The 11,909-nt window shown below is 40.2% G+C and overlaps 1 pseudogene across 1 annotated transcript; it reads right to left on the reverse strand.

The window, feature by feature from the left end:
- Positions 1-6,055: 6,055 nt before the first annotated feature.
- On the reverse strand, positions 6,056-7,799 carry LOC104678211 (annotated as a pseudogene). The gene has a single exon (XR_750142.2). The product of XR_750142.2 is annotated as an elongation factor 1-alpha 1 pseudogene (transcript).
- Between the last annotated feature and the right edge of the window lie 4,110 nt (positions 7,800-11,909).

An 11,909-nucleotide genomic window follows, 5' to 3' on the forward strand; every position in this document is an offset into this window, starting at 1 on the left:
CCAACCAGCGAGAGCTGAAGCAGGGAGAGGCATCGCCTCACCTGGGAAGCACAAGGGGGAAGGGAATCCCTTTTCCTAGCCAGGGGAACTAAGACACACAACACCTGGAAAATCGGATAACTCCCACCCCAATACTGCGCTTTAAGCAAACAGGCTCACCAGGAGATTATATCCCACACCTGGCCGGGAAGGTCCCACGGCCGCAGAACCTCCCTCATTGCTAGCATAGCAGTCTGTGATCTAACCGCAAGGCAGCAGCGAGGCTGGGGGAGGGGCACCCGCCATTGCTGAGGCTTAAGTAGGTAAACAAAGCCACTGGGAAGCTCGAACTGGGTGGAGCTCACAGCAGCTCAAGGAAACCTGCCTGTCTCTGTAGACTCCACCTCTGGGAACAGGGCACAGCTAAACAACAACAACAAAAAAAGCAGCAGAAACCTCTGAAGACGCAAACGACTCTGTCTGACAGCTTTGAAGAGAGCAGTGGATCTCCCAACACGGAGGTTGAGATCTGAGAAGGGACAGACTGCCTGCTCAAGTGGGTCCCTGACCCCTGAGTAGCCTAACTGGGAGACATCCCCCACTAGGGGCAGTCTGACACCCTACACCTCACAGGGTGGAGTACACCCCTGAGAGGAAGCTTCCAAAGTAAGAATCAGACAGGTACACTCGCTGTTCAGCAATATTCTATCTTCTGCAACCTCTGCTGCTGATACCCAGGCAAACGGTCTGGAGTGGACCTCAAGCAATCTCCAACAGACCTGCAGCTGAGGGTCCTGACTGTTAGAAGGAAAACTATCAAACAGGAAGGACACCTATACCAAAACCCCATCAGTACGTCACCATCATCAAAGACCAGAGGCAGATAAAACCACAAAGATGGGGAAAAAGCAGGGCAGAAAAGCTGGAAATTCAAAAAATAAGAGCGCATCTCTCCCTGCAAAGGAGCGCAGCTCATCGCCAGCAATGGATCAAAGCTGGTCAGAGAATGACTTTGACGAGATGAGAGAAGAAGGCTTCAGTCCATCAAACTTCTCAGAGCTAAAGGAGGAATTACATACCCAGCGCAAAGAAACTAAAAATCTTGAAAAAAGAGTGAAAGAATTGACAGCTGGAATAATTGATGCAGAGAAGGCCATAAACGAAATGACAGAGATGAAAACCATGACACGAGAAATATGTGACAAATGCACAAGCTTCAGTAACCGACTCGATCAACTGGAAGAAAGAGTATCAGCGATTGAGGATCAAGTGAATGAAACGAAGCGAGAAGAGAAACCAAAAGAAAAAAAGAAGAAAAAGAAATGAACAAAGCCTGCAAGAAGTATGGGATTATGTAAAAAGACCAAATCTACGTCTGATTGGGGTGCCTGAAAGTGAGGGGGAAAATGGAACCAAGTTGGAAAACACTCTTCAGGATATCATCCAGGAGAACTTCCCCAACCTAGTAGGGCAGGCCAACATTCAAATTCAGGAAATACAGAGAACGCCACAAAGATACTCCTCGAGAAGAGCAACTCCAAGACACATAATTGCCAGATTCACCAAAGTTGAAATGAAGGAAAAAATCTTAAGGGCAGCCAGAGAGAAAGGTCGGGTTACCCACAAAGGGGAGCCCATCAGACTAACAGCAGATCTCTCGGCAGAAACTACAAGCCAGAAGAGAGTGGGGGCCAATATTCAACATTCTTAAAGAAAAGAATTTTCAACCCAGAATTTCATATCCAGCCAAACTAAGTTTCATAAGTGAAGGAGAAATAAAATCCTTTACAGATAAGCAAATGCTTAGAGATTTTGTCACCACCAGGCCTGCCTTACAAGAGACCCTGAAGGAAGCCCTAAACATGGAAAGGAACAACCGGTACTAGCCATTGCAAAAACATGCCAAAATGTAAAGACCATCGAGGCTAGGAAGAAACTGCATCAACTAACGAGCAAAATAACCAGTTAATATCATCATGGCAGGATCAAGTTCACACATAACAATATTAACCTTAAATGTCAATGGACTAAATGCTCCAATTAAAAGACACAGACTGGCAAACTGGATAAAGAGTCAAGACCCATCAGTCGCCTGTATTCAGGAGACCCATCTCACATGCAGAGACATACATAGGCTCAAAATAAAGGGATGGAGGAAGATCTACCAAGCAAATGGAGAACAAAAAAAAGCAGGGGTTGCAGTACTAGTCTCTGATAAAACAGACTTTAAACCATCAAAGATCAAAAGAGACAAAGAAGGCCATTACATAATGGTAAAGGGAGCAATTCAACAGGAAGAGCTAACTCTCCTAAATATATATGCACCCAATACAGGAGCACACAGATTCATAAAGCAAGTCCTTAGAGACTTACAAAGAGACTTAGACTCCCATACAATAATAATGGGAGACTTCAACACTCCACTGTCAACATTAGACAGATCAACGAGACAGAAAGTTAACAAGGATATCCAGGAATTGAACTCATCTCTGCACCAAGCGGACCTAATAGACATCTATAGAACTCTCCACCCCAAATCAACAGAATATACATTCTTCTCAGCACCACATGGCACTTATTCCAAAATTGACCACATAATTGGAAGTCAAGCACTCCTCAGCAAATGTACAAGAACAGAAATTATAACAAACTGTCTCTCAGACCACAGTGCAATCAAACTAGAACTCAGGACTAAGAAACTCAATCAAAACCGCTCAACTACATGGAAACTGAACAACCTGCTCCTGAATGACTACTGGGTACATAACGAAATGAAGGCAGAAATAAAGAAGTTCTTTGAAACCAATGAGAACAAAGATACAACATACCAGAATCTCTGGGACACATTTAAAGCAGTGTGTAGAGGGAAATTTATAGCACTAAATGCCCACAAGAGAAAGCAGGAAAGATCTACAATGGACACTCTAACATCACAATTAACAGAACTAGAGAGGCAAGAGCAAACACATTCAAAAGCTAGCAGAAGGCAAGAAATAACTAAGATCAGAGCAGAACTGAAGGAGATAGAGACACAAAAAACCCTCCAAAAAATCAATGAATCCAGGAGTTGGTTTTTTGAAAAGATCAACAAAATTGATAGACTGCTAGCAAGACTAATAAAGAAGAAAAGAGAGAAGAATCAAATAGATGCAATAAAAAATGATAAAGGGGATATCACCACTGACCCCACAGAAATACAAACTACCATCAGAGAATACTATAAACACCTCTACACAAATAAACTAGAAAATCTAGAAGAAATGGATAATTTCCTGGACACTTACACTCTCCCAAGATTAAACCAGGAAGAAGCTGAATCCCTGAATAGACCAATAGCAGGCTCTGAAATTGAGGCAATAATTAATAGCCTACCAACCAAAAAAAGTCCAGGACCAGATGGATTCACAGCTGAATTCTACCAGAGGTACAAGGAGGAGCTGGTACCATTCCTTCTGAAACTATTCCAATCAATAGAAAAAGAGGGAATCCTCCCTAACTCATTTTATGAGGCCAACATCATCCTGATACCAAAGCCTGGCAGAGACACAACAAAAAAAGAATTTTAGACCAATATCCCTGATGAACATCGATGCAAAAATCCTCAATAAAATACTGGCAAACTGGATTCAGCAGCACATCAAAAAGCTTATCCACCATGATCAAGTGGGCTTCATCCCTGGGATGCAAGGCTGGTTCAACATTCGCAAATCAATAAACGTAATCCAGCATATAAACAGAACCAAAGACAAGAACCACATGATTATCTCAATAGATGCAGAAAAGGCTTTTGACAAAATTCAACAGCCCTTCATGCTAAAAACACTCAATAAATTTGGTATTGATGGAACGTACCTCAAAATAATAAGAGCTATTTAGGCAAACCCACAGCCAATATCATACTGAATGGGCAAAAACTGGAAAAATTCCCTTTGAAAACTGGCACAAGACAGGGATGCCCTCTCTCACCACTCCTATTCAAATAGTGTTGGAAGTTCTGGCTAGGGCAATCAGGCAGGAGAAAGAAATCAAGGGTATTCAGTTAGGAAAGGAAGAAGTCAAATTGTCCCTGTTTGCAGATGACATGATTGTATATTTAGAAAACCCCATTGTCTCAGCCCAAAATCTCCTTAAGCTGATAAGAAACTTCAGCAAAGTCTCAGGATACAAAATTAATGTGCAAAAATCACAAGCATTCTTATACACCAGTAACAGACAAACAGAGAGCCAAATCATGAATGAACTTCCATTCACAATTGCTTCAAAGAGAATAAAATACCTAGGAATCCAACTTACAAGGGATGTAAAGGATCTCTTCAAGGAGAACTACAAACCACTGCTCAGTGAAATCAAAGAGGACACAAACAAATGGAAGAACATACCATGCTCATGGATAGGAAGAATCAATATCGTGAAAATGGCCATACTGCCCAAGGTTATTTATAGATTCAATGCCATCCCCATCAAGCTACCAATGAGTTTCTTCACAGAATTGGAAAAAACTGCTTTAAAGTTCATATGGAACCAAAAAAGAGCCCACATTGCCAAGACAATTCTAAGTCAAAAAAGCAAAGCTGGAGGCATCACGCTACCTGACTTCAAACTATACTACAAGGCTACAGTAACCAAAACAGCATGGTACTGGTACCAAAACAGAGATATAGACCAATGGAACAGAACAGAGTCCTCAGAAATAATGCCACACATCTACAGCCATCTGATCTTTGAAAAACCTGAGAGAAACAAGAAATGGGGAAAGGATTCCCTATTGAATAAATGGTGCTGGGAAAATTGGCTAGCCATAAGTAGAAAGCTGAAACTGGATCCTTTCCTTACTCCTTATACGAAAATTAATTCAAGATGGATTAGAGACTTAAATGTTAGACCTAATACCATAAAAGCCCTAGAAGAAAACCTATGTAGTACCATTCAGGACATAGGCATGGGCAAGGACTTCATGTCTAAAACACCAAAAGCAACGGCAGCAAAAGCCAAAATTGACAAATGGGATCTAATTAAACTAAAGAGCTTCTGCACAGCAAAAGAAACTACCATCAGAGTGAACAGGCAACCTATAGAATGGGAGGAAATTTTTGCAATCTACTCATCTGACAAAGGGCTGATATCCATAACCTACAAACAACTCAAACAAATTTACAAGAAAAAAACAAACAACCCCATCAAAAAGTGGGCAAAGGATATGAACAGACATTTCTCAAAAGAAGACATTCATACAGCCAACAGACACATGAAAAAATGCTTATCATCACTGGCCATCAGAGAAATGCAAATCAAAACCACAATGAGATACCATCTCACACCAGTTAGAATGGCAATCATTAAAAAGTCAGGAAACAACAGGTGCTGGAGAGGATGTGGAGAAATAGGAACACTTTTACACTGTTGGTGGGATTGTAAACTAGTTCAACCATTATGCAAAACAGTATGGCGATTCCTCAAGGATCTAGAACTAGAAGTACCATATGACCCAGCCATCCCATTACTGGGTATATACCCAAAGGATTATAAATCATGCTGCTATAAAGACACATGCACACGTATGTTTATTGTGGCACTATTCAGAATAGCAAAGACTTGGAATCAACCCAAATGTCCATCTGTGACAGACTGGATTAAGAAAATGTGGCACATATACACCGTGGAATACTATGCAGCCATAAAAAAGGATGAGTTTGTGTCCTTTGTAGGGACATGGATGCAGCTGGAAACCATCATTCTCAGCAAAGTATCGCAAGAAGAGAAAACCAAACACCGCATGTTCTCACTCATAGGTGGGAACTGAACAATGAGATCACTTGGACTCGGGAAGAGGAACATCACACACTGGGGCCTATCATGGGGAGGGGGCGGGGGGAGGGATTGCAATGGGAGTTATACCTGATGTAAATGACGAGTTGATGGATGCTGACGAGTTGATGGGTGCAGCACACCAACATGGCACAAGTATACATATGTAACAATCATGCACGTTATGCACACGTACCCTAGAACTTAAAGTATAATAATAGTAAAAAAAAAAGCTAAGTATATTCCTTGCAGATCCTAAGTGTTCATACTGTTTTTTTTTTTTTTTCTCATTAAACTTTTTTAATGGGTCTCAAAATTCTATGACAAATTTTTGGTCAAGTTGTTTCCATTAAAAAGTACTGATTTTAAAAACTAATAACTAAAAACTGCCACACGCAAAAAAGAAAACCAAAGTGGTCCACAAAACATTTTCCTTTCCTTCTGAAGGTTTTACGATGCATTGTTATCATTAACCAGTCTTTTACTACTAAACTTAAATGGCCAATTGAAACAAACAGTTCTGAGACTGTTCTTCCACCACTGATTAAGGGTGGGGTGACAGGTATTAGGGATAATATTCATTTAGCCTTCTGAGCTTTCTGGGCAGACTTGGTGACCTTGCCAGCTCCAGCAGCCTTCTTGTCCACTGCTTTGATGACACCCACCACAACTGTCTGCCTCATATCACGAACAGCAAAGTGACCCAAAGGTGGATAGTCTGAGAAGCTCTCAACACACATAGGCTTGCCAGGAACCATATCAACAATGGCAGCATCACCAGACTTCAAGAATTTAGGGCTATCTTCCAGTTTTTTACCAGAACGGCGATCAATCTTTTCCTTGAGCTCAGCAAACTTGCATGCAATGTGAGCCGTGTGGCAATCCAACACAGGGGCATAGCCAGCACTTATTTGGCCTGGATGGTTCAGGATAATCACCTGAGCAGTGAAGCCAGCTGCTTCCATTGGTGGGTGGTTTTTGCTGTCACCAGCAACATTGCCACGACGAACATCCTTGACAGACACATTCTTGACATTGAAGCCCCCATTGTCCCCAGGAAGAGCTTCACTCAAAGCTTCATGGTGCATTTCAACAGATTTTACTTCAGTTGTAACCTTGACTGGAGCAAAGGTGACCACCATACCGGGTTTGAGAACACCAGTCTCCACTCGGCCAACAGGAACAGTACAAATACCACCAATTTTGTAGACATTCTGGAGAGGCAGGCGCAAGGACTTGTCAGTTGGACGAGTTGGTGGTAGGATGCAGTCCAGAGCCTCAAGCAGTGTGGTTCCACTGGCATTGCCATCCTTACGGGTGACCTTCCACCCCTTGAACCAAGGCATGTTAACACTTGGCTCCAGCATGCTGTCACCATTCCAACCAGAAATGGGCACAAATGCTACTGTGTCGGGGTTGTAGTCAATTTTCTTAATGTAAGTGCTGACTTCCTTAACAATTTCCTCATATCTCTTCTGGCTGTAGGGTGGCTCAGTGGAATCCATTTTGTTAACACCAACAATTAGTTGTTTCACACCCAGTGTGTAAGCCAGAAGAGCATGCTGTCGGGTCTGCCCATTCTTGGAGATACCAGCTTCAAATTCATCAACACCAGCAGCAACAATCAGGATAGCACAGTCAGCCTGAGATCTCCCTGTAATCATGTTTTTGATGAAGTCTCTGTGTCCTGGGGCGTCAATGATAGTCACATAATACTTGCTGGTCTCAAATTTCCACAAGGAGTGATACCACGTTCCCGCTCAGCTTTCAGTTTATCCAAGACCCAGGCATACTTGAAGGAGCCCTTTCCCATCTCAGCAGCCTCCTTCTCAAATTTTTCAATGGTTCTTTTGTCGATGCCACCGCATTTGTAGATCAGATGGCCAGTAGTGGTGGATTTGCCTGAATCTACGTGTCCAATGACGACAATGTTGATATGAGTCTTTTCCTTTCCCATTTTGGCTTTTAGGGGTAGTTTTCATGACACCTGTGTTCTGGCGGCAAACCCGTTGCGAAAAAGCGTTCATACTGTTTTGACAGGGTTGCTCTCCTCATCTGAGTTATTCGACTCCAGGTTGCTAGAAGCTTCATTTTGAGTTGTGTCTTCAAACTTTCTGGAGCATGAGGAAAGAAGGCAGCTTGGTGAACTAGACACTGGCTCTTGTTTTCAGAGGCAGTGACATTTCACTTCTGCTCTTATTTCATTGACCAAGTCAAGTCAAGTAGCCCTACCTACTTTTATGGGGGACAAAAATTATGATTCTTCTATATGCCTAGGAGACAGAATTATGGAAAAATTTGGCAATCAGCATATGTTGCTTTCAGTTTTTCACAATAGCTAAGAGTGGTTTTAAGAGCATGTGGGCATGCATTTCAGAAATAAATTTTGAATTTTGGAAATAAAGGGGGAAGACTCTTTGATAACTCATGTTTTATCTGTTTACATTAGTGGGTCTCTTGTGAACATAATCTAGGTACACAAATACATATGTAGTCAAAAGTTGGCAAGACTTGGAACATTTGTGTTTTATATGCTTTTGAGATTTTGTTTAAATGAAGAGTCCTATAGAAAAAAATGAGTCTAATTAGAGAATATTTTCTGAAATTAAGATGTTCATATTATTATTTACATGAGAAGTATCTTGATTCAAATTACAGTAGCCGGGCACAGTGGTTCATTCCTGTAATTCCAGCACTTTGGGAGGCTGAGGCGGGTGAATCACTTGAGTTCAGGAGTTCAAGATTAGCCTGGCCAACATGGCGAAAACCCATCTCTCCTAAAATTACAAAACTCAGCGGGGCATGGTGGCACATGCCTGTAATCCCAGCTACTCAGGAGGTTGAGGCACAAGAATAGCTTGAACCCAATAGGCAGAGGTTGCTGTGAGCCAGGATCGCACCACTGCACTCAAGCCTGGGTAATGGAGTAAGCCTGTCTCCAAAAACAAAACAAAACAAGCAAACAAAAGCAAATTACAGTAGACACATCATATTTAGACTTTTGTAACAACACTGTCTTAGTCAAGATCCCAATAGAAAACAGATGACATATTTATCTTAAATGAGGAGAGGCTGAGGAGAGAAGGAGTTAACTTGTATTCAGTTCAGCAGGATCTTATCCCAGCTCTGTATTGCATTCAAATCAAATTAACTGAATATATGGCCAAGGTCTGAAATCCAAATGATGTGTGAAATTATCAAGAGGGATGTCATTTCACAAAAAGTTATTTTAAAAGTGATTATTATCACTAAACATGTGAAAAGGGGCTTATGGTTGCTTTTCCTCTATTGGGAGCAAGAAATACAACCATGGTAAAATATAGATCTAATCACCAAAATTAATATAGTCATATATTCAGAGTGTACTGGAAACAGAACACATATTACTTAACTTCATAAGGTACTTATTTAAAATCCCAAAGTTGCTCTAAGGAAGGAAGCTGTAAAACAGCATAGAGTTTCTCAATCTTAAAGTTTCCCTGTTTAAAACTTATCCATGGCACAGAGTGAAGAGAAGGTATATTGCTATTCGAGGGTACATTTCCTGGGGAATGACGCTGTAGAAACCATAGACCAGTCTTTGAAGCACTTGTTACCAGCATTGAATTGATTTGAGGAAAATCCCTGATTTTTTCCTGTTGTATCCTACCTCAGGTCAGAGTTGCATTGCATGTTGAAATATTTCAGGCACTCAACAATTCCTTCATGCGAACAATGTATGAATGTAATTGTGTGTGAATATAGCAGTGTTCCTGCCTCAGTTACTCTGTACTAAATATATATTGATCTTTGTTGCTTTTGTTGTTGTTCTGTGAATCCTATTTCAGACTATGTGTTTTCTTTTTTGGAAATAGGAGGATAAATTAGATTCATTTAATGTATTAGCCTGACTATGACTCCTGTTCGTATCAGAAGATTTTCCAATGCATGATTATTATGGAAAGTTTTATGAAACCGAAAGACTTTCTGGGAACTAATTGGCTGTTGCCACAATTTCTATATTTTTATAACCAGTGTCTGGGTACTTTTTTGCTTTGATATTATTATTTGGATGGAAAATGATGCAAAAAAAAATCAAATGTTTCTTTCTATTGCTTAAATGACTGCAAGATATTAAGCAATGGTTAGAATGTACTTCCTTTGGGAAAAAAAAAAAGGCACAGACAGTGCTCAAGTAATCATTACCACAAAATAAAGAATATTAGTTCCATCACATCCTTAAGCAAACACATCTGAAGTTCAAACATATTTTAGAAAAGCATTACAGTTCAGGGAGCAACACACATCTTTCTTCTTTGTACTATTGTGATATGCAAAAGATAACACATTTCTACTATTTTTGGATGCCACAATTGTCATTCAGTTTTATAGAAACACTTGTCAGAGATGTACTTTGAAGGACTTACATTCTCTAATATATTTGAAAAATGCATTCCCCTAATACAACAGCTGGACAGAGTCCAGAAAGTTGGAAACTCGAGTCCCTCAGTAGAGACCATCAAAAGTTTATCCAAATGAGAAATAGCACATCTGGCTGAATCACCTCTTTACCTTCATGGAATAATCACTTGGAAGGAAATCTCCCTGGATACTCCAAAAGATTTTTGAAAAGATGTTTTTCCTCAGAAAATTGTTTTAATCTCTGAAACAGAAAGTCAAGTTCACCACACCATCTTCCACACCCTACCAGGAACTACATACAGTATAGCCAGTGCTACACCCTTTCCCCCTACTCTCTGAGGTTTTGGAAACAAATTCCAAGGCTTTGAAAATATTGGATCTCTTGTTTAAAAAATCTAAAGGAATCTCTAACTTCCTGAAAAATATCATATATCCACTATTGCCTAAATATCAATCAAAAGTGTATGCAGAAGTCATAAAAACAAGAAAAGACTCCAGGAAGATGATGCTTTAGCAATTACCACAGAAAACCCATCCCTGTGACTTACAGGGTGGCCGTCTGTGTCTGCCAGAGGGAACACGAGGTGATAAGCTATGAAAAACTGTTCCCAAGACTTTTGTAACTGTTTTCAGATGGGTGTTTGTGAAAAGTACAAAAAAATGGACCCTCCTCTCAAAACTTGCTCTTAACATTAACTCGGACTTGAAGTATAGCCACTGTAGTATTTCACAGGACACATGACAGTCTATATAGTGGTTGAAAAAAACATATTATGCTATTTGAAACTCTAGACAGGTCTAACACTCTGTGCCAGAGATTAACTGATAAATCCATATCGAGATGTTTGCTTCCTACCAATGTGATCTTGATGAAAGCATAAAAGTAAGCCCCAAACACAGGGCAGTAGCATGGGAGAGTGGATCTCAATAATGGCCCTATGGGGACAATTGGAGAATGTAGACAATGGAAAATCACAGTGGGTTTTGGAAAGAGCCACAAATGTTACCATCTTAAGTTATTGCTATATCATATCCATTAATTAAAGCAAAAAATATTTTATTCTGAGCTTTTGTTCTAATGTAGCAGTAGCCAGAAATCTGGAATTATAGGTAATCCGTATCATTTTGTCTTGAAGAATGTTCAAAAATAAAAGGCTGCAATGATATACTTGCATCTATTTATCCATTCATTCATTAGTACTACTATAGGAAGAGATAGGAAAAAATATTCGATGAAAAATAAATAAACGATAAAAAATGTCAGTTGGTGACAGGTTCTATGGAAAAAAAAATGAACTGGAGTAACATGACATTGAATAGGTGAATGTATACTTTATATTGGTAGACAAATGGAATTCCTAGATGATGATGAGCAAACTGAATCTGAAGAACATCAGGGAGTCAGTCAATGACAATCATGGAACACACCCTCCATAAGAAAGAAACCATGTCTAAGGGTTGGAATGAGCTTGGCTTATTCAAGAAGCAACAAGGACAGTCTAGGAGGAGCATAACTGGAAGGGAGCACAGTGGAAGTGCTTTTTCAAAACATTCCTGAAAAAATGGAAGTATCTGCAGACTTCTCACCATAACGCACTTAAAAATCAACCAACGAACCAACCACCATCAACAATGGTAACAAAAACAAGATATGTCCAAGATTAAAACTAATCAGCTGGATTCAAAACTATAAAGCACAGAAGCAAAAAAGAAAAAATAAAGAA

The sequence above is a fragment of the Rhinopithecus roxellana genome, chromosome 13 (genome assembly GCF_007565055.1).
Source record: "Rhinopithecus roxellana isolate Shanxi Qingling chromosome 13, ASM756505v1, whole genome shotgun sequence".
Classification (NCBI taxonomy): domain Eukaryota; kingdom Metazoa; phylum Chordata; class Mammalia; order Primates; family Cercopithecidae; genus Rhinopithecus; species Rhinopithecus roxellana.